Here is a 21,817-nt window from a genome sequence, read left to right on the forward strand (position 1 = left end):
AGGCACACTGGCTATGTTGGTCAAATGCCTCAAACAAGCAACAACCCTCCATATTATTGGGCCAATTTGACCTAAGCAAACATCAAAGAAACGACCGAACTCGAGAATAACAGGATCAATAGCAGGTTTGAATCCTAATGTGAAAGGGTATGTATAGACAAAGGAAAAACCAGTTAAGTAAGAGGTAATTCTTTGATTCGGATTGGGAATAATGATAGGAAAGTCATGACTCCAATGGCAGTCTCTACGAACTAAAGAAATTAAACCTTCAGTGATTTGAGTGGGATAGATATCAGCACGATCTAAGGAAGATACTTGATTTCTAAGAGATTCTTTGTCATTATAGAAAGATAGTTCCGCAGGAACTATCTCCTCTACTAGAGGTTCACGAAGACGTTCAGAAGATTCCTTACCTCTAGAAGAAGATCTGTGTGAAAGAGAACCTCTAGTTCTAGAAGAAGGGCCAGAACTAGGTGAGGGAAGAGAAGAACCACGCTAGGATGAAGATCCTAAATTACGAAGCCTACCTCTTCTTCTGCTCCTACTGGGGGCATTAGGTAAGTTATCAACTATGGGGACCCTTCTAGGGTTAGGGTTTGATGAAGACATAATAGTATGAGGAAGAAGCAAACAAAGATTCAAGAACTGAATATTTTGTGAACTTTATGTGATAAAGACAAAGAAGAAAACTATATTTATACTGTGAAGCAACCGTCAAAAGAAAAGGTGCAATGATGTAAAAGTCATAATGAGAACTAACGCTTCGTGGTTAGCGAAGCCGTGAAAAAGCCCTAAAAAGCGCTGCAAAGTTGCAGAACCAATAAAAGGGGTGCCACGCGTGAAGAGCATTAAATGGAAGTGACAAATGAAGCGTTGATTCTGCTATAGCATTAATGGTGACAAAAATTCTCGTTTTAATGAATTTCACTTCCCAAATATTCAATTGATGAATAAATTACAAGTGGGGGGACTATCTATATTGGGAAAAATTGAGTTTACATATTAAAGTAATTGGAAGATGACGTGTCATGACACGTAGACTGTTCAAAGAGTTATGATTGACAAAGAGGTACGAGTTGCAACAAATACGAGTAGAGACACATGAAGAGACACGAGCGGTTATTCAGAAGACTCAACGCTCGTACCTATTTAATTCAAAAATCAAGGAGAATGAATCTGACAGCACAAGAGAGTATAGATACAGTATTTAATAAGCATTAAATACTAAAAACGTTAGAGAATCTGTATTGAATCCCAATGATTATGTAACGTAGCATTTAATGCCTTTAATTATCTATAATGGCCTTATTATGACAAAGGCATAACGTATAACTTGGAGATAGCTATAAAAGGAAGAGAATGGATCATTTGTAAGGACACGAAATATTATCTGGATATATTGGTTTACTTTGTTTTCTTCTAATTATCTTATTGTTGGCAAAATCACTTTCCTTTATTCATTCTTTGATTATCAGTAACCCGAGTTCTTCTAAATTAAGGCTTTAACCGAAATTCCACTTTTGGTTAAACAATAGCAAAAATAGAGAAGTTATTGTTGCTATTTGTTGAAAGTTAATCTCATGTTGTTTAAGTGCAAGATGTTTACTGTCATTGTGGATGATATGAATTGTCGTGGAGCAAAAGCAAATAACAAATGGGTCCATAAAATCCAAATTCAACGTTGAAGAATTGCATTTATGGACTTAAAATAAAAGGAAAAAAAAAGGAAAACTGAAGTGATATCTTCACGAGATTAGACGAACTTTCATGAAGATGGTCAAGACAAAACACCCAAAGATGATTTCAGAAGAAAGTTGGCAATAAATTCCTTAAGCTTGTTAGAAATCCGTGTTCGAAACCAGAAAATCATAAGAAAAAGACACATTAGTTCTAACAAACAAATCGTAAAATAATTTCTAGCGCACAAGTTGCTTGTGTATCCTTAAGAAATTTAATCCCCTCATTGTTGCCCAAGGTTATGGATTACTTCCCCCCATGATAGAATGAAAAAAACTATTCTGTAATACTGACAATCAAAATTACAGAACTTCAATGAACTCAACAATAGAGCAAATCACACCTGACACTTTATTTATTTGGAAAACAATGCAACAATGCAGAAAAGAGGAGAGAAGTTTTCAGATTTTTCATGTGTAAAAATTAAGGCCAAGCCTCTAAATTTATAGACAAAGGAAGGATGATATGGAGAGGTGCAATCCAAAAGATGCCTCTTCCATTTCTCATTCACACCATTTAAAGAAAAACGTAACAAATATACCTTTTGAACAAGACACAATATTTTTTTTGTGAAAGGTTGTTACCAATTATTTAATAGATGCACGTAATCTTTGAGGAAAAAGTGTCATCCAATCTTACATATAGTATATCTAATCTTGAAAAGTGTAGAGAAGAAGTAAGGCATCGAGATTTTGATCAATGAAAGAAAGAAAGGGAAAGAGAAGAAAGGGAAAGAGCTGAGTTTCAGACAGGTATGTTAGGGATATCAGATTTATATATGTAGTGTATAGTTTGGTCTCTTAAAATGTTGAGACATGTGGAAGCTTCTTGGCCCTCAGCTGCTTTTAATCTCGATTGTCGATATGGCAAAAATGCGAACACATAGTAGAGGAATAAAATTAGTTATTTGGTTATAGGAGTAGGGAATAAAAACACGACTTATTCTTTTTAAACAATCTTAAATAAGGTTGTTGTGGGCCCTCGACTCTAATTCTCTTTAACAATCCAGCTGTGTGAGAAGTAAGATTTTTGTTGTAAGTCCAAGTACCCATGCGAATGGTCTAGAACTTGCCCCGAATGTGTTTCTAGGCGAAACTCTAAGTTTTACTTAGCTTGAGAAGTGATTGTAGGCTATCCTTGGCGCGCTTGAAAGTTTTCATGTCCCACCAATGTTGCTATCCCTAGTCAACTCATTTGAGCCTAAGACTTTTCTCATTTGATAACCATGTTACTTTACTCGTTTTATAGTGACCCTCTCTTGGCACCCGAGCTTTACTTAATACTCTTGAGAAATGATTGGCGAAAATATAAGTTTGAGGGGAGAGATGAGGAGTTTGAAAGTGGTATCAAGGCACCAAAAAAAAAAGAAATGAAGAAAAGGAAATGCAAAGAAAAATACAAAAAGAAAGTGAATAAAGTGAAGAGTTGAAGGGATTCAAAGAAAAGCAATGATGCAAATCATGGAGCAAACAAAGAAGGAGAAAATAAACATCATAACCAAGAAAGAGTGATGTTAAGTCTCTCTAGTTCCCATAAGGAAAAAGAAAATGAATCAAAGAGTCGGTAAAACATGAATACAAAAGAGAAAAAAATTGAGTGCTTAAGGAAAGATGAACCCATTCCATTCCATCATTCCCTACCTTAGTCCAAAAGCCTTCATTACATTCCAAAAAAATAACTACATGATTTCAAGCCGAGTGAATGTAACGACCCGGTCTGTCGTTTTATGAATTTTAGCCCTATTTCCCCCATCTATGCTTCGTTATGTGTTGTTCAGCTGTATTATGTGGTATTGGGTTGGTTGGTTCGGGGTTAGAGTGGTTTTGGAGAGAAACGTGACACTTAGTCTCTTTTGAGAAAACTTAAGTTGGAAAAGTCAACTGGATGTTGATTATATGTAGAAGGTCTTGGATGTGAATTCTGATGGTTCGGATAGCTCCGTTAGGTAATTTTGGGCTTAGGAGCGTGTTCGGAATGTAATTTGGAGGCCCGTGGTAGATTTAGGCTTGAATTGGCAAAATTGGAAATTTAGCGTTTTTTGGTCGGCAGTAAAAATCTTGATATCGAGGTCGGAATGAAATTCTAGAAATTAGAGTAGGTCCGTAGTATCATTTGTGACGTGTGTGAAAAATTTTAGGTCATTCGAAGGTGATTTGATAGGTTTCGGCGTTGGTTGTGGAATTTGGAAGTATTTAAGTTTTAAGGCTTGAATCCCAGGTTGATTTGGTGTTTGGTGTTGTTTTGAGTGATTCGAAGGCTCGACTAAGTTTGAATAATGTTATGGGATGTGTTGGCATGTTTGGTTGAGGTCCTAAGGGCCTCGGGTGAGTTTCGAGAGGTTAACGGACCATTTCTTAGTTTTGAGAGTTAGCAGATTTTGCTGGTTTTTCTGTTGCAGAAGGTTGTTCATCGCGTTCGCGAACGGTGTCTCGCATTTGCGAAGAGTGTTTTCTGAGATGGTAATTTTTTTTCTTCGTGTTCGCGAAGGAGAGGACGCGAACGCGAAGGGTAGGGTAATGTGTGCATCGCGAACACGTGAGTGGAGTCGCGTTAGCGAAGAGGAGCGAGGCAGTTAGGGACCCCAGGTCCTTGGTCTACGCGTTCGCGAGGTGAGGGTCGCGTTTGCAAAGGTATGAGCTGGTAAAGAATTACGTTCGCAAATCAGATGTCGTCTTCGCGAAGAGTAAAGCGGAGAGGCAGTCTGAGTTGGTCTACGCAAACACGACAGGACGGTCGCGTTCGCGAAGAAGGAAATGTCTGGACATAATGTTTAAGTTAAAAAACGAGGGTTTTAGTCCATAATTTCAAAATTCATTACAGAGCTCGGGAGAAGGCGATTTTGGAGGGGATTTTCAGAGGATTGATTGGGGTAAGTGTTCGTCACTCAAATTTGGTTAAATTCCATGATTATGTCTTGATTTTTATCATTTAATTTGGGAATTTGGGGTGAAAATTGGGGGGAAATGGAAGAAAGTTTGGAGAGTGGATTTTAGGGATCTGGAGGACCATTTGATGTCGAATTTTGGTGAATTTGATATGGGTAGACTTGCGAGTGAATGAGCTTTCTAGTTTTGTGATATTTATAGGATTTCGAGATGTGGGCCCGGTGCCGGGTTGAGCCATATTTGGGATTTTTGGTCTAATTTGACAATTTTTGTATGTGTTTCATTCCTTTAGCATATAGTGATAATATACTGATTTTGGTTAGATTTAGAGCATTTGGAGGTCAAATCGAGAGGCAAGGGCATCACGGGCTAGAATTTTGGCTTGGTTTGAGGTAAGTAACGCTTCCAAACTTGGATCTGAGGGTTCGAAACCCCAAACTATATGTTCTATGATTGCTATTGAGGTGACACAAGGTGTGCACCATGAGAATTACAGACTCGATCATTCCATGACACCGCTTAGTGACCCTTTCTTGCTGATATTTGTGTTGAGATCATGTGATCAAGTTAATGAGCTGTAAATCATGCTAATTATCATGTTTAGGCTTCACGTCGATACTGTTGAGACCCGAGAGGTCATTTCTTGTTGTCATATCATTAGCTTCATTGATATTTTGTACTCAGTCCTGTTCATGCATATTATATCATGTCTCAGTCTCGATTATTATTATTTTGCATATCATATCATTATTTCAGGCTAGTATCATGGCATTTTGAGCTTGTGTGTATGAGACTAGAGAGGGATGACTGAGTGAGGCCGAGAGCCTGATATTGAGTGATAGTATGGGATCGGGTTGCATGCCGCAGTGGAATATTGATATGCCTTTGTTAGCTTGTTATAGCGCTTAGGCTGAAAGGAGCCCCTCCGGAGTCTATACACCCCCAGTGAGCGAAGTTGATATTATTGAGGGATGGATCTTCCCTGGACATGGATCTTTTTCGATGTATTTATACCTGGAGATGGATATTCTCCATAGGGCTGGAATGGCCTTCCTCGGTACTAGATGACTGCGGTCAGTGATGTATATATATATTCCAGGATGGATCTTCCCTAGGCCGGATGGCCATATACAGTACCGAGTGGTTGAGGACTTGAGAGTGGAGGTACGTGGTACATTTTTCATGCCTTCTGTGCATTGGTACGTAGAGTTTTGCTGAGCTTTATACTCCACACTGTTCAAATTGTATTTATATACTGTTAAGTTGAATACTTGACTACAAACATGCCTACTTTACAGTACAGTTTAATTGTATTACCTGTTTAGGTTTTGATTCGTCACTACTTGTCAATCCATAGTTTGGGCTTGTTACTTATTGAGTTAGTGTACTCACGTTACTCCCTGCACCTTGTGTGCAGATCCAGATATCCTAGGACACAGTGGCGATTGTTGACTATTCCAGTCGCAAACTTCACGGAGATAGCGAGGTGCCTGCCTAGCGATCGCAGTTCCACTTTTCTCCTTTTCTATCTTCCTATAGTACATTGTTGTTATTTCCAGACTATTTTGGTCTTGTCTTGTTTTGGAACTATTGTAGCATTGCTCATAACTTAGTGACACCCGAGGTCGGGCTTGTATTTTTCCGCTTCGTTCGATTTTGACTTTATATCTTTTATCGAATTTCAGTTGAAAAATGGTTTTACTTAAGTTTTAAATGAAATGTGGATTATTTTGTAAATGTGTTGGCTGGCCTAGTTTCACGATAGGCTCCATCACGACCGGGTCAATTTTGGGGTCGTGACAAGTTGGTATCAGAACCTAGGTTACATAGGTCTCACGGGTCATGAGCAGGTTAGTAGAGTCTCGTGGATCGGTACGGAGACATCTGTACTTATCTTCGGGAGGCTGCAAAACCTTTAGGAAAAATTTAACATTCTTGAATTCTTGTCGTGCGAATCTGTTGATTCTGGTACTAAACTTCTGTTATTTTATTCTCTCACAAATGGTGAGGACACGTGCTACCGACCATGGTTCTCACAATTCACATCAGGGTCACTTATCTCTCAGTGTCCTTCCAACTCAGAGTTCGACTCATGCACCATCAGTTTAGGGCTCATCTATGCCTGGTTCTTCTAGTGGGTATCCCGGTGCTAAGGGCTTCCTTCAGTCCCCAACGCCATTTGCTGGGAGAGGTTGCTTTGAGTGTGGAGATTTGGGTCATATCAAGAGGTTCTCTCCCCATCTTACAGGAGGTTCATTCCATCAGAGGAGTCAGCCTTCGGCTTCAGCACTAGTTACTTCCCCACCCGTCCATCCAGTTAGGGGTCGCTCTAGAGGGGAGGTCGATCAGATGGCGGTCAGGCCCGTTTTAATGCACTCTCAGGCATAACATATGCAATTTCTTCAAATACTATGATTATTGGTATTATCTCTGTATGCCATAGAAATGCCTCTGTATTATTTGACTCCGGTTCCACTTTTTCATATGTGGCATCATAGTTTGCTCATTATTTGGATACGCCTCATGAATCTCTTGTTTTATCTGTTCGTGTATCTACTCTGGTGGGCGATACTATTGTTGTGGACCATGTATATCGGTCGTGTGTGGTGACTATTGGGGGTTTGGATACTCGAGTGGATCTCTTGTTGCTTAGTATGATTGATTTTGATATGATATTGGGCATGTATTGGTTATCTTTGTGTCATGCTATATTGGACTGTCATGCTAAGACAATGACATTGGCTATGCCGGGGGTTCCACGGATTGAGTGGCGAGGTTCGACGGATTTTGTTCCTAGTAGAGTGATTTCATTTTTGAAGGCCCAACGGATGGTTGAGAAGGGTTTATTTATTATTTGGCCTTTATGAGGGATGTTAGTGCAGAGACTCCTACCATTGATTCAGTTCCGGTAGTGAGGGACTTTCTGGATGTGTTTCCTGCAGACCTGCCGGGCATGCCACCGGATAGGGATATTGACTTTGGTATTGATTTGGTGTCGGGCAATTAGCCCGTTTCTATTCCATCGTATCATATGGCACCGGTAGAGTTGAAGGAGCAGCTTCAGAAACTCCTTGATAAGGGGTTTATTCGGCCTAGTGTGTCGCCTTGGACTGTGACCGTTCTATTTGTAAAGAAGAAGGATGGCACGATGAGGATGTGCATTGATTACAGGCTGTTGAACAAAGTCACGATCAAGAACAAGTATCATTTGCCTTGTATTGATGATTTATTTGACCAGCTTCAAGGGAGTGAGAGTGTTCTCCAAGATTGATCTCTGTTCAGGGCATTACCAGTTGAAGATCAGGGACTAAGACATTCTTAAGATAGCTTTCAGGACCCGATACGGTCATTATGAGTTCCTTGTGATGTCATTTGGGCTAACCAATGCCCCAGAAACATTCATGCATCTAATGAATAGCATGTTTTGGCCTTATCTTGACTCATTTGTGATTGTTTTCATTGATGATATTCTGGTGTACTCGCGTAGTCAGGAGGAGCACACCGAGCATTTGAGAGTTGTGTTACAGCGCTTGAGAGAGGAGAAGCTTTATGCAAAGTTCTCCAAGTGTGAGTTTTGGCTCAGTTCAGTGGCCTTCTTGGGCACGTAGTGTCCAGCGAGGTTATTCAGGTTGATCCGAAGAAGATAGAGGCGGTCTAGAGTTGGCCTAGACCGTCCTCAACTACAGAGATTCGCAACTTTCTTGGTTTGGTGGGTTATTACCGTCGGTTTGTTCAGGGATTTTCATTTATATCATCACCCTTGACCAAATTGACTCAAAAGGGTGCTCCTTTTAGGTGGTCGGATGAGTGTGAGGCGAACTTTCAGAAGCTCAAGGCTGCCTTGACTACAGCTCTAGTGTTAGTGTTGTCGTCAGCTTCAGGTCCATATATAGTATATTGTAATGCTTCTAGAGTTGGTATCGGGTGTGTGTTGATGCAGGAGGGTAGAGTGATGGCTTATGCTTCTCATCAGTTGAAGCCCCATGAGAAGAACTACCTTGTTCATGATTTGGAGTTGGCTGCCATTGTTCATGCATTGAAGATTTGGAGGAATTATCTCTATGGTGTGTCTTGTGAGGTGTTTACTTATCATCGTAGCCTCCAGCACTTGTTCAATCAGAAAGATCTCAATTTGAGGCAGCGGAGATGGTTGAAGCTACTAAAGGACTATGATATTACTATCGTGTACCATACAGGGAAGGCCAATGTAGTGATCGTTGCTTTGAGTAGGAAGGCGATGAGTATGGGCAGTCTTGCATTTATTCCTATTGGGGAGAAGCCTCTTGCAGTTGATGTTCAGGCTTTGGCCAATCAGTTTGTGAGGTTAGATATTTCAGAGCCCAGTCAGATCTTAGCTTGTGTGGTTTCTTGTCTTCCTTATTTGATCGTATCAGAGAGTGCTAGTATGATGATCCTCATTTGCTTGTCCTCAAGGACAGAGTTAAGCACGATGATGCTAGAGATGTGACTATTGGTGATGACGGAGTATTGAGGATGCAAGATCGGATATATGTGCCCAATGTGGATGGGCTTTGGGAGTTAATTCTGGAAGAGGCCCACAGCTCGCGGTGTTCCATCCAGCCGGGTACCGCGAAGATGTATCATGATTTGAGATAGAACTACTGGTGGAGGAGAATGAAGAAATACATAGTGGGATTTGTAGCTCAGTGCCTCAATTGTCAGCAGGTGAAGTATGAGCATCAGAGACCGGGTGGCTTGCTTCAGCAGATGGATATTCCAGAGTAGAAATGGGAGTGGATTATCATGGATTTCATAGTTGGACTCCCACGGACCTTGAGGAAGTTTGATGTTATTTGGGTGATTGTGGATCGGCTGACCAAGTCTGTGCAACTTCATTCTTGTGTGTACTACCTATTCTTTAAAGCGGTTAGCTGAGATTTATATCCGAGAGATTGTTCGCCTGCATGGTGTCCTAGTTTCCATCATTTCAGATAGAGGTACTCAGTTCACATTGCAGTTTTGGAGAGTTGTGCAGTGAGAGTTGGGTACTCGGGTTGAGTTGAGCACAACTTTTCACCCTCAGACGGACGGCCAGTCCGAGCATACTATTTAGATATTGGAGGATATGTTGTGCGCTTGTGTCATTGATTTTGGGGGCTCATGGGACCAATTTCTACCGCTCGTAGAGTTTGCTTACAACAACAGTTATCAGTCAAGTATTCAGATGGCTCCATATGAGGCTTTATATAGTAGATGGTGTAGATCTCCAGTTGGTTGGTTTGAGCCGGGAGAGGCTAGGCTTTTGGGTACAAACTTGGTACAGGATGCTTTGGACAAGGTGAAAGTGATTACGGAGCGGCTTCGTACGGCGCGATCAAGACAAAAGAGTTATGCTGACAGGAAGGTTCGAGATGTGTCTCATATGGTTAGGGAAAAGGTTCTACTGAAGGTTTCACCTATGAAGGGTGTTATGAGATTTGAGAAGAGGGGTAAATTTAGTCATCAGTTCATTGGGCCTTTTGAGGTGCTTCAGAGGATTGGGGAGGTGGCTTATGAGCTTGCTTTGCCACCTAGCTTGTCGGGTGTGCTCCCGGTATTTCATGTTTCTATGCTTCGAAAGTATATTGGCGACCCGTCTCGTGTTTTGGATTTTAGCAAGGTTCAGTTAGACGGTGATTTGACTTATGATGTGGAGCCCGTGGCTATTTTGGAGTGGCAGGTCCGAAAGTTGAGATCAAAGGATATAGCAGCAATGAAAGTGCAGCGCAGAGGCCGGCCCGTAGAGGAGGCTACTTGGGAGACTGAGCGGGAGATGCGGAGCAGATATCCACACCTGTTTGAGGCTTCAGGTATGTTTCTTGACTCGTTCGAGGATGAACGTTTGTTTAAAAAGGGGAGGATGTAACGATCTGGTCGATTATTTTATGAATTTTAGCCCCGTTTTCCCATTTCTGCTTCGTTATGTGTTTTTCAGCTGTATTATTTGGTATTGGGTTGGTTGGTTCGGGTTTGGAGTGGTTTTGGAAAGGAATGAGACACTTAGCCTCTTTTGAGAAAGCTTAAGTTGGAAAAGTCAACTAGATGTTGACTTATGTGTAAAAGGTCTTGGATATGAATTATGATGGTTCGGATAGCTCCGTTAGGTGATTTTGGGCATATGAGCGTGTTCAGAACGTAACTTGGAGGCCCGTGGTAGATTTAGGCTTGAATTGGCGAAATTGGAAATTTGGCGATTTTCGGTCGGCATTGGAAATCTTGATATCGGGGTCGGAATGGAATTTCAGAAATTGGAGTAGGTACATAGTGTCATTTTGTGACATGTGTGCAAAATTTCAGGTCCTTCGGAGGTGATTTGATAGGTTTCGGCGTTGTTTGTGGAATTTGAAAGTTTCTAAGTTCTTAGGCTTGAATCCCAGGTTGATTTGGTGTTTGGTGTTGTTTTGAGTGATTCGAAGGCTCGACTAAGTCTGAATGATGTTATGGGATGTGTTGGCATGTTTGGTTGAGGTCCCGAGGGCCTCGGGTGAGTTTTGGGAGGTTAACGGACCAATTCTTGGTTTTGAGAGTTAGCAGATTTTGCTGGTTTTTCTGTTGTAGAAGGTTGTTCATCGTGTTCGTGAACACGAGAAGTGTTTTTTTAGATGGTGAATTTTGTTCTTTACATTCGCGAAGGAGAGGATGCGAACGTGAAGGGTATGTCAGTGTGTGCATCGCAAACGCGTGAGAGGAGTCGCGTTCGAAAAGAGGAGCGAGGCAATTGGGGACCCTAGGTCCTTGGTCTACGCGCTCGCGAGGTGAGGGTCGCATTTGCAAAGGTATGAGCTGGTAAAGCATCACGTTCGCAAATAAGATGTCGCGTTCGCGAAGAGTAAAGCAGAGAGGCAGTCTGAGTTAGTCTACGCGAACGCGAGAGAACAGTCGTGTTCGCGAAGAAGGAAATGTCTGGGCAGAATGTTTAAGTTCAAAAATGAGGGTCTTAGTCCATAATTTCAAAATTCATTAGAGAGCTCAGGAGAAGGCGATTTTGGAGGGGATTTTTAGAGGATTGATTGGGGTAAGTGTTATTGACTCAAATTTGGTTAAATTCCATGATTATGTCTTGATTTTTATCATTTAATTTGGGAATTTGGGGTGAAAATTGGGGGGAAATGGAAGAAAGTTTAGAGAGTGATTTTAGGGATTTGGAGGACCATATGATGTCGGATTTGGTAAATTTGATATGGGTAGACTCGCGAGTGAATGTGCTTTCTAGTTTTGTGATTTTTAACGGATGCCGAGATGTGGGCCCGGGGGCCGTATTGAGCCAAATTCGGGAGTTTTGTCTAATTTGATAATTTTCGTATGGGTTTCATTCCTTTAGCGTATATTGATGATAATATACTGATTTTGGCTAGATTCAGAGCATTTAGAGGCCGAATCGAGAGGCAAGGGCATCGCGGGCTAGAGTTTTGGCTTGGTTTGAGGTAAATAACACTTTCAAACTTTGTTATGAGGGTTCGAAACCCCAAACTATGCATTCTATGATTACTATTGAGGTGACGCAAATGCCAAGTGACGGGCGTGTGGGCGTGCACCGTGAGAATTGTGGTTGATCATTCCATGGCACCGCTTAGTGACTCTTTCTTACTGATATCTGTGTTGAGATCGTGTGATCAAGTTAATGAGCTGTAAATCATGTTAATTATCATGTTTAGGCTTCACGCCGATACTGTTGAGACCCAAGAGGTCGTTTCTTGTTGTCATATCATTATCTTCATTGATATTCTGTACTCGGTCTTGTTCATGCATATTATATCATGTCTCAGTCTCGATTATTGTTATTTGGCACATCATATTATTGTTTTAGGCTAGTATCATGGCGTTTTGAGCCTCTGTGTGAGACTAGAGAGGGATGACTGAGTGAGGCCTAGAGCCTCATATTGAGTGAGAGTATGGGATTGGGCTGCACGCCGCATCGGGATATTAATTATGCCTTCGTTGTCTTGTTATAGCGATTGGGCTGAAAAGAACACCTCTGGAGTCTATACACCCCCAGTGAGTGTAGTTGATGTTATTGAGTGATGGATCTTCCCTGGACATGGATCTTGTGCGAAGTATTTATACCTAGAGATGGATCTTCTCCATAGGGCTGGAATTGCCTTCCTTAGTACTGGATGATTGAGGTCAGTGATGTATATATATATTCCGTGATGGATCTTACCTGAACCGGATTGCCATATACAGTACCAAATGGTTGAGGACTTGAAAGTGGAGGTACATGATACATTTTTCATGCCTTTTGTGCCTTGGTACGTAGAGTTTTGCTGAGCTTTATACTCCACACTATTCAAATTGTATTTATATACTGTTGAGTTGAATACTTGAACTACAAGCTTGCCTACTTTACGGTACAGTTTAATTGTATTACCTATTGAGGTTTTGGTTCGTCACTACCTGTCAGTCTATAGTTTGGACTTGTTACTTACTGAGTTGGTGTACTCACGCTACCCCATGCACCTTGTGTGCAGATCCAGGTATCTCAGGACACGGTAGCGACTGTTGACAATTCCAGTCGCGAACTTCACAGAGATAGCGAGGTAGCTGCCTGGCGATCGCAATTCCGCTTTTCTCCTTCTCTATCTTCCTACTAGTACATTGTTACTATTTCCAGACTATTTTGGTCTTGTCTTGTTTCGGAACTATTGTAGCATTGCTCATGACTTAGTGACACCCGAGGTCGGGCTTGTATTTTTCCGCTTTGTTTGATTTTAACTTTATATCTTTTACCGGATTTCAGTTGAAAAATAATTTTACTTAAGTTTTAAATGAGATGTGGATTATTTTGGAAGTGTGTCGACTGACATAGTTTCATGATAGGCGCTATCATGACTGGGTCAGTTTTGGGGTCGTGACAGTGAACTTGCATTAGTGGTAATTTACATGAAGGGCAAGCATATGGTACCTAGAGTCGTACTTGTGACATTATTTTAAGAGAGATGAGCGAACTTTCTCAAATTCTTGAATTGAGTGCTACATTCTTAAGTGAGATATGCTAACGGATAGTAGAGGAGGAGGAGTTTGAGATCCACAATAACCTACATGAAGGAGCGAGTTTCCTTAATGAATAAAGTCAACTCTTGATGCTCTAGTGTCATATTAGAACTATTATGCTTAAAAAGTCAAATCATTGCCTTGTTGATAATTCATAAGAGTTGTGGGTAATTGATAAGTGGAGATTTTACCAACTTATCTCGTCTTTAAACTTAGATTTTTTCTATATTTGGTTGATAAAATCGTGTGTTTAATGTCATTTACTTCTATTTTGCAGGTTGTATGTGATTTAGAAGTGATAATGAAGAAACCAAGTGACAACGAGTCAAAAAGGAGATAAAATGGACAATAGAAGTCTGCCCAGTGATTTACCCTTCGCAAAAGCGATGGTGTAACGCTAACACGAAGAAATAGGAAGCCAAACCTTCGCGAATGCGAAGCAGCAAAACTCAAACATTCGCAAATGCGAAGTGACAATCGCGAACGCTAAGCTGAAGGAAACAAACCTTCGCGAATGCGAAGTATTTATCGCGAATGTGGAGAAGAAACTGGGCGGAAAAACTAGGAAATTTTGGAATTTCACGATTTTGACCCCAAACCAGCTCATTTGTAAAATATCTTTGGCTTAATTTTTAGTCTTTAGACTAGAGAGAACAAGTTTTAGAAGTTAGGGTTCTTGCACACATACTTGGGTCTTGAAGATTTGAAGCTTTTGGTTGAGAATTTCTTGCTCATTTATGCTCATTTCTACATTTCCTTACTTTGTATTGTATATCTAAGTGTGTAGTATTTATGTCAACACTTGAACTTGTTTATGGAAATATTCATGTTTAAAGTGTGGATTAAATATCTTGTTGTGCGTATGTGTTGAATGATTTTTATTTATTATAAAGTGAGTTTTTATTTCTTTAATTATTCTTGTTCTTTAATGTTTACAAAGGGATTAGCTAACTCTAGGACTCGCCCATTAACTTTGAGTTAATTTTGGGAAATATTATTCGGGGTTGGGAAAGATTAATTAACAAGAACATGAAGTTTTAACCCTCATTTTGTAGATTCTACCTAGGGATAGGATTGAACTACTTGTAGTCATAATCGAGTGTGCTTAATCTCTTAATTGTTTTAGGGATAATTCAATTAGAAGGTCTTGTTAGTCTTCGAAAGAAGCTAATTGGAATTATTATCCGAGGCTAATTAACATAAACTCGCTCATATTTGTAAAATCGTGAAATACATTAGATCGTTACTTGAGTGTAATTCCCTATGTATCCATACTTGTAGCCATTATTTTACTTGCTTTCTAGGTTAGTTTACATTTTCGCAATTAGCTATAATATTTTCTCAATCACCCTTCTTAGTGTTTGGAATTGCATAACAAGTGATAATTCTCTTACATTCCTACTCACCTACATATTGTTCTTTGTGGGATTCGAGCCCGACTCATATTTGGGTAAATTATTTACTTTTTAGTAGTGGATTTGGACGTCATCAGTAATTGTTGGTCCCAATTGATGTGTGTTTGACTCACCTTAGCATAGTTGGAAAACCTATTAGTTTGTGGAGGTGGGAACTATATTAACTGCTTGAGGACAAGCAAAAGCTTAAGTTTGGGGGAGTTGATAAGTGGGGATTTTGACTACTTATTAGTGCCTTTTTACTTTTATTTTAGTCCAAAAGTGCTTAATTGTATTTCCGAAACTGATGAAATGTACTTAAATGTAGGAGTATTAGAAAATGAGCCACAAAGATAAAATCCAACTAAAAAGGGAGTAATATGGACTCAAGGACAAAAATCAGGAAAATGGGTTAATGTGCGGACCGCAGAATTCCTTATGTAGCCGTAGAATGCAAAGGAAATCCAACAGTGCCCAAGAGCAATAAGCGGGCCGCACAATTATTGTGTGGATGCAGAATCCATGTTAGAGTTCAAGATCAGAAAAGTCCTAGTTCAAGCCTCAAGGATATGTGGACCGCACAATTATTGTGAGGCCGTAGAAGTCAGCCATGCAACCGCATTTAGAATTGTGCGGTCCGTAGAAAGGGCCTGTGCGGTCGCACTCACTATTGTGCGGACCGCATAACAATCAACATGCGGCCGCAATCCAAAATTATCCGGCCCAGACCAATCTCTTGCCAAGACTGAAGAAGAAGTGCGAACCGCAAATGGAATTGTGCAGCCGTAGAACCTCCGAAATGGTATTTTTGTCCGAAATTTCTAGCTATGTATAAATATTCTTTTTTGATGAATTTTGGTCAAGTTTTGAATATCCAAACATCTGTAGTCATTTTTCTTTACTGGTTTGGCAATTTTAGTGATTAAACATTGGATTTGTGTCTTTTAATCTTTCAATATGAGTATCATTTCTTCTCTATTTTCTTCATTACCCACTATGAGTAGCTAAATTTCTAGCTAGAGTTATGACCTAACCCTAGTGTGGGTACCTAATTGGTGTTTGATTTAGGGCTTGTTTATGGTCGTGTGTAATATTTAGCCTAGTTCTTGCTTTAACTGTAGAATTGATGGTTGCAAACACTGATTCAAATTTATTTGACTTAGTCTCTACTTGAGAAAGAGAGACTTAGTCTAGGAAAACTTGGCTAACGAGAACTCAAGAAATTGATAGTCCCAATTAAAGGGTTGAACCTAGAGATAGTAAGACCCGACTTGATCATTTATCAATTATTTTGTACAATAACCATTTAGGCTTGAGAAAGCCAAATTGGGCAAAATCACACTCTTATCGAGAGGTATTGAGTGGGTAATTATGTGTCGATTGATATAATACACCCCGACTAATGAAACTCCCTCTAGAGCCCTCAGCCCGTTAGGTAAATACCTAGGTGGAAGTCACATCCTAGACCTTTTACATATTGAAAAAACAACCACAAAAATATTATTCTCTAGTTTCATATTTTATAATTGCAAACCGTAGCATAATTTTGAAGTAGAATCAAAACAAAGTTTGTGAAGTGCAACTTAGACACTTTACGCGCTTAGTCCAAATATATACCACTAATCCCATCTACGTTCCCTGTGGATTCGATTCCGACTCCTAGTTGGGTAATTATTATTGCAATCAATCGCTTCACAACCCCAATTTGAGGTGTGATTTGGGCGAGATCACCCGTCGCTTTCACAATCGTGCGTACCTCTAGCTACCAACATGATTCCTCCACGAACGGTGTTTTCTAGGTCGGTGGGCAAGTTAGCATCGATGGCCACATGGGAGTTGACGTCGATAGGGTCCGCGGCCAGGGCTCCGTTAGGGTTAACAGGGGGAACCTTGTTGCTGGGCATTATATTGTTGTTCTCGCCTTGGTGGCCAAAGTCAGCACTAATGTTCAAGTGAGCAGATTGAGAGTTTGACATTATAAAATTTACCTGAAATTAAAATCTCAAAGAACAAGAGTAAAGCAAAGTGCGTTACGGAAATTTGTATCAAATTGCTACTATTATCCTTAGCCCGACGGTGGACGCCAAACTGTTTACCCTAAAAAGCGGATAACAATTGAATTTATAAGTGGTTTTAAGGATATGTGGATTAATTCAATCCAAATGACTAATAGCGTTAGATTATATAAATAAATGACGTAGTAAATTGCCAAACCAATCGTCGGAATGATCCTGGACTCGGTAATAGCTTAATGAAGTGCTTGCCTTCGCTCATGGGCCTACAATATAGGGAACTTGGTGAACAAAAGTAAGAACAGAGAAGAATAACAATATATTGCCTTGATACGTGTTACAAAAGTGCCTAATGAATAGTCAGACTCCCCTTTATATAGTAGGGGAGTTTTACCCTAAATACAATTCCATAAAAGGTAAAAATATTCCGTTTTGCTAATCACTGATTTTCGCCGATACGGGCCGAGATTCACACCGTGATATCTGGTCAAGTAAAGACATCACAACCCTTTGTTAGTCGTGCGCATCTGTTTATTAATGCTCTTCGAAGCCTCGATCCTTAAATCGAACCCAGGGGATATGCCCCTGATATCTCAGAGGGTAGGTGTTTTGCCCGCGCCCCGATACGAGAGGTTCTTCGCTTTGACTCTGATACACTACGATCACGTTCCTACTTCATTTGGCTCACCGGAAAGTCGAGTCATGCAGTGGGCTCAGTTTTACCCGTATACAGATACTATCAAGAGTTTATGATAAAGAATGTGAAAAAGTGGCTCTTTTATAGAAGTGTTCAACTCTTTCTTATTTTAAATAATTTTGGTTCTAAAATTCTAGAAAATTCAAAAATCGCTTTGTATCTTATGATAATTTTGGTAAAAGAATACTAAATCATAAATGACATTAATTTCTGGGTGATTTTAATGAAAGAACCCTAAACTTAAAGTGACATTAAAGTGGCTTTTTACACTATAAAAATCATTGCACATCCGTAAATATTTAGAATATATATTCTTCAAATTGTATTCTCCTTATTCCTTCTAATTTTTGGTTTTTTTTACGCTATAAAAATTATGGAACATCCTTAAATCCTTAGAATATATATTCTTCAATTGAATAACCCGCAATGTTGGCAAAATATAGTAAGAAAAAATCAATGATAATTATGGTAAAAGAATACTAAAATTAAAGTGACATGAATTACCGATAAGTTTTGATTCAAAAATCCCAAGGCAGAAGTGAATTCAATTGCGGAAAATCGATCGAGCTTTTTTTACACTATAATTCGGCCATTTTATGTGCTTTTACTTATAATAACAACACACAATCATTATAACAATATATTCTTTGTAAAATTATATTTCTATAACAGTCTTACTCAACTATTAGATATTTATTATTTTATAATAATTAAAACAATATATCAAAATAAATAGATTTCATTGGAGAGACTTTTAATAAATTTTGTAAAATTAAAAAAGAAACCTGGAATATGAAAGCTTTATGCTGACGTGGATTATTCTCCTCATCACCATGCCTATGGGAAATGGCAAAATATCACGCGCCGTGGGCATGCAAGTGAGTTAATCCAGAAAGTTTGTTATAGAATCTTAGAGAGCAGTTGCGAGTGGCTCATTTCAATTTTTAGCGTGTATAAAATGGACCAACCATCCATCATTGGTAATATCATTTACAACTTCCCTTACAAATATATATGCAGGATGTGCAACATTCACTGGTGCTATTTCCTCTTGGCCAATAACATGTTTGGTAAGGCATTATTTACACAAAAACTCCACGACCGACCATGTATCAACTGGGGTTATTGTGTTTGCCTTCTTTTTGGCTATCTTTCTCGGTAGCGTCACCCTCCTTCAGATTTACATTGTTGTTGAAGATGTGAGAAAAGCCTTATCTGGAGAACCTGCAACTGCTGCTCCGCAACGTCGCTCGGATGGTTTATCCATGGCTCCCCAAGGAAGCTAAGATAACCTTGATCATGGTAGTACGTAGATCTTCATCTGTTCATGCACTATTTCCTTTTTTGCATAATAGATCTGTCCGTTCCTGTTTTGCACTCACGTAATGTTCCTAGATTTCACGCTTCATTTAGTTTCATGTTCGTACTAGTTAGTTACTCTTTATTTTCCAAGTTTTTGCACTGTGTAATGTTTTGCGATTCTAGTGCCTATAATACAGTTCATTTGGATGTAAAAGAATGTCTACATCTGTTTCAAGGCTATGAGTAATTAGCTCTCATCTTCATGCATGTTTGAAGTTCCCGAAGGTCCAGAATCTTCGCCTTTTTTCTCTTTCCTTTTTATTCCTTCTAAATTTTCATTAGTATGATTTTATAAATTTTTTATCTTGTTTAATTTTTGGGCTTTATCTCTGTCACACCAAAAGTTGAGTGGATAACTGAAATGTTGGTTCCTCACTAGTAACAAACCAGTCCCTCGTAACACAAGAGCCCCTCTCCCCTCCAATAAAATAAGACTATTTTAGTTGATGATAGTTCCTTCTTATTTCGTGCATCAATCAGTTACTTAGATAAAGATGGAAATTAACGATATTGTTAGAACTCTCTCACACACACACAACAAAACCAGTATGCTAGCAACTTTCATTTTCAAATAATTATATTGCCCGTCCATTTGAAATACTTGACTCATGATTTACAATTTGGAATGTTAACAACTTTTCCTTTCATTGATCATTTTCCGTCTAATCTAAAATGGTGTCGAATGTTAATACTATTTATTTTTAAGCATGTTAATTTTGCTTTTAAAGATGCACAATGTAAAAAATGGTCAGTCGAGTTTAAAGTTTTAACGGTTGAATATGGCAGATCAATTTTTGTCTATTTCAATTTGATTATTATAACGAACTTTGAACTAGAAGGATGCCCGCGCTGCACATTTTTATTGTAATAACTCCATATATTGGATATACTGCTGGTCTTTATTTCCCGTTACTTGTGGGTCTAAGAATTCACTCTCTTTTTCTGATAGGATATTTAAAGAGCGTGAATCTTCATTTAATTAAGTCTAAATTAGTTAAATTATAAGGCCCCATTTAATTCAATTCATGAATTAGCCTACTAAGCTTCTAGGGAAAAAAAACAAAAGATTTTGAATTGTTGTAGAAGCTACATATTTTAATTTTCTATTGTGAGGAAGATGCTGAATTTTGTATTTTCTCTTTAAAAACAGGAGTGCAAAACAAAAATTTCAAGGCTATGAATAATTAGCTCTGATTTTCATGCATGCTTGATTCTGTTAAAAAACATTCTCTAAATAATTGTTCAAACTTCTCTCTTCTTCTTCAATCCTTTTCTTTTAAAAGTAAATAAGAATTCCTTAATCCGAAAAACATTACGCCATCAGTGAATCAACAATTCTTTTTACCAGGCCACCATTGCTTCATCTTTTTTATAGGTAATGAATCTATTAGTATTTTATGCTTGTTATAAAGAGGTACTTTTACAAAAAATTATAAAAATGAGTGATATAGGTAAAAGTTATTGTATGGGTAAAATACTACATAAATAACCGATTCTATTCCGAAAATAATTTGGCTTAAGTTAGATTTTGGTTTATTAACATTGTTTGGTTGGGCAATAATTTAAATGTATAAATTATAATATAGGGATTAGAAATGTGAGGATTAGTTATGTAAGAATTAAAATATAAATATTATTTTTTATGGAACGTTTGATTCTTTGTATTAAGAATTATAAGAATGGTGCATGATTTCCCAGGTAACAACTAACGCCTGATTTTATATAATCCGATTCACATATCACTCTCTTCCACGAAAATATTCATATGAAATTGGCAGGTTATAGAATATAAAGATAATGATCGCATTTGACAACAATCAGTATAAGTAGTAGCCTAGTAGGTACGTAGAAATTTTAGCTACATTTGAAATAGACGTTTAATGTCGACGTTCTGTAATTAGAGTGAAGTATAACTCCTATATGATCAAAAAAATTAAACGAGAAGGATATATATATATATCTTTATGGGTCAAAATTAGATCAGAAAAATTCGGCACGCGGAGACGTAAGGCCGAAGTCGGACAGTCATCAATAAAGCTAAGGTCGGACAGGCCAACGTCGGACAAACTGAGGTCGGGCAGTGATAAAACAACTAGTCTGCTGTGGAATCCTCAAAAGGAATATTCTATTGAATATTCCCTCTAATTGTACCTTTTCTTTTAGGGTTTTTCTAGGAATACCCCTTATAAACAGGAAGGGAGGACTTCCCGGGGGAGCTCTCTGGCTCTTTCCTTCTCCCTCTCTCTAGAATATATGTAAACACATCTCTCTAAAGAGATGGGATGATCTATGATCCCATACCGTCATCAGATCCAACAAGGGTCGTCCTAAGGTTCTTGTATTTGTCTATCATTTATCTTTATCAAATGAAAGAAGATCCGTGTCACTCAAGATTGGGTGAATCTTTTCCTTTATTTATATTTTATTGCCACTTAATGTTACTTAATGCATCTTTCTTTATGCTATTAAATCTGGCCATAATCACTGTCAACATTTATACTCGGCTATGTTTTTCTATTCATATTATTCATCTCGGATCTAGAGTTAATTATCCTTAACTAGGATTTACCCTTCATTTTCTTTGATTGATTTGTTCAAAAAGGTTTCAATATCTTTTGAGTCAAACAATTTGGCGCCGTCTGTGGGGATTTTCTAGTTAAGATTCTAGTTTTCTCTAGATCTCTAAAAAATATATGGATAATATATTCAATCCAGATGAGTGATATCTTAAACCTAATC

Source organism: Nicotiana tabacum, chromosome 3 (assembly GCF_000715075.1).
Source record: "Nicotiana tabacum cultivar K326 chromosome 3, ASM71507v2, whole genome shotgun sequence".
In the NCBI taxonomy this organism is placed as follows: domain Eukaryota; kingdom Viridiplantae; phylum Streptophyta; class Magnoliopsida; order Solanales; family Solanaceae; genus Nicotiana; species Nicotiana tabacum.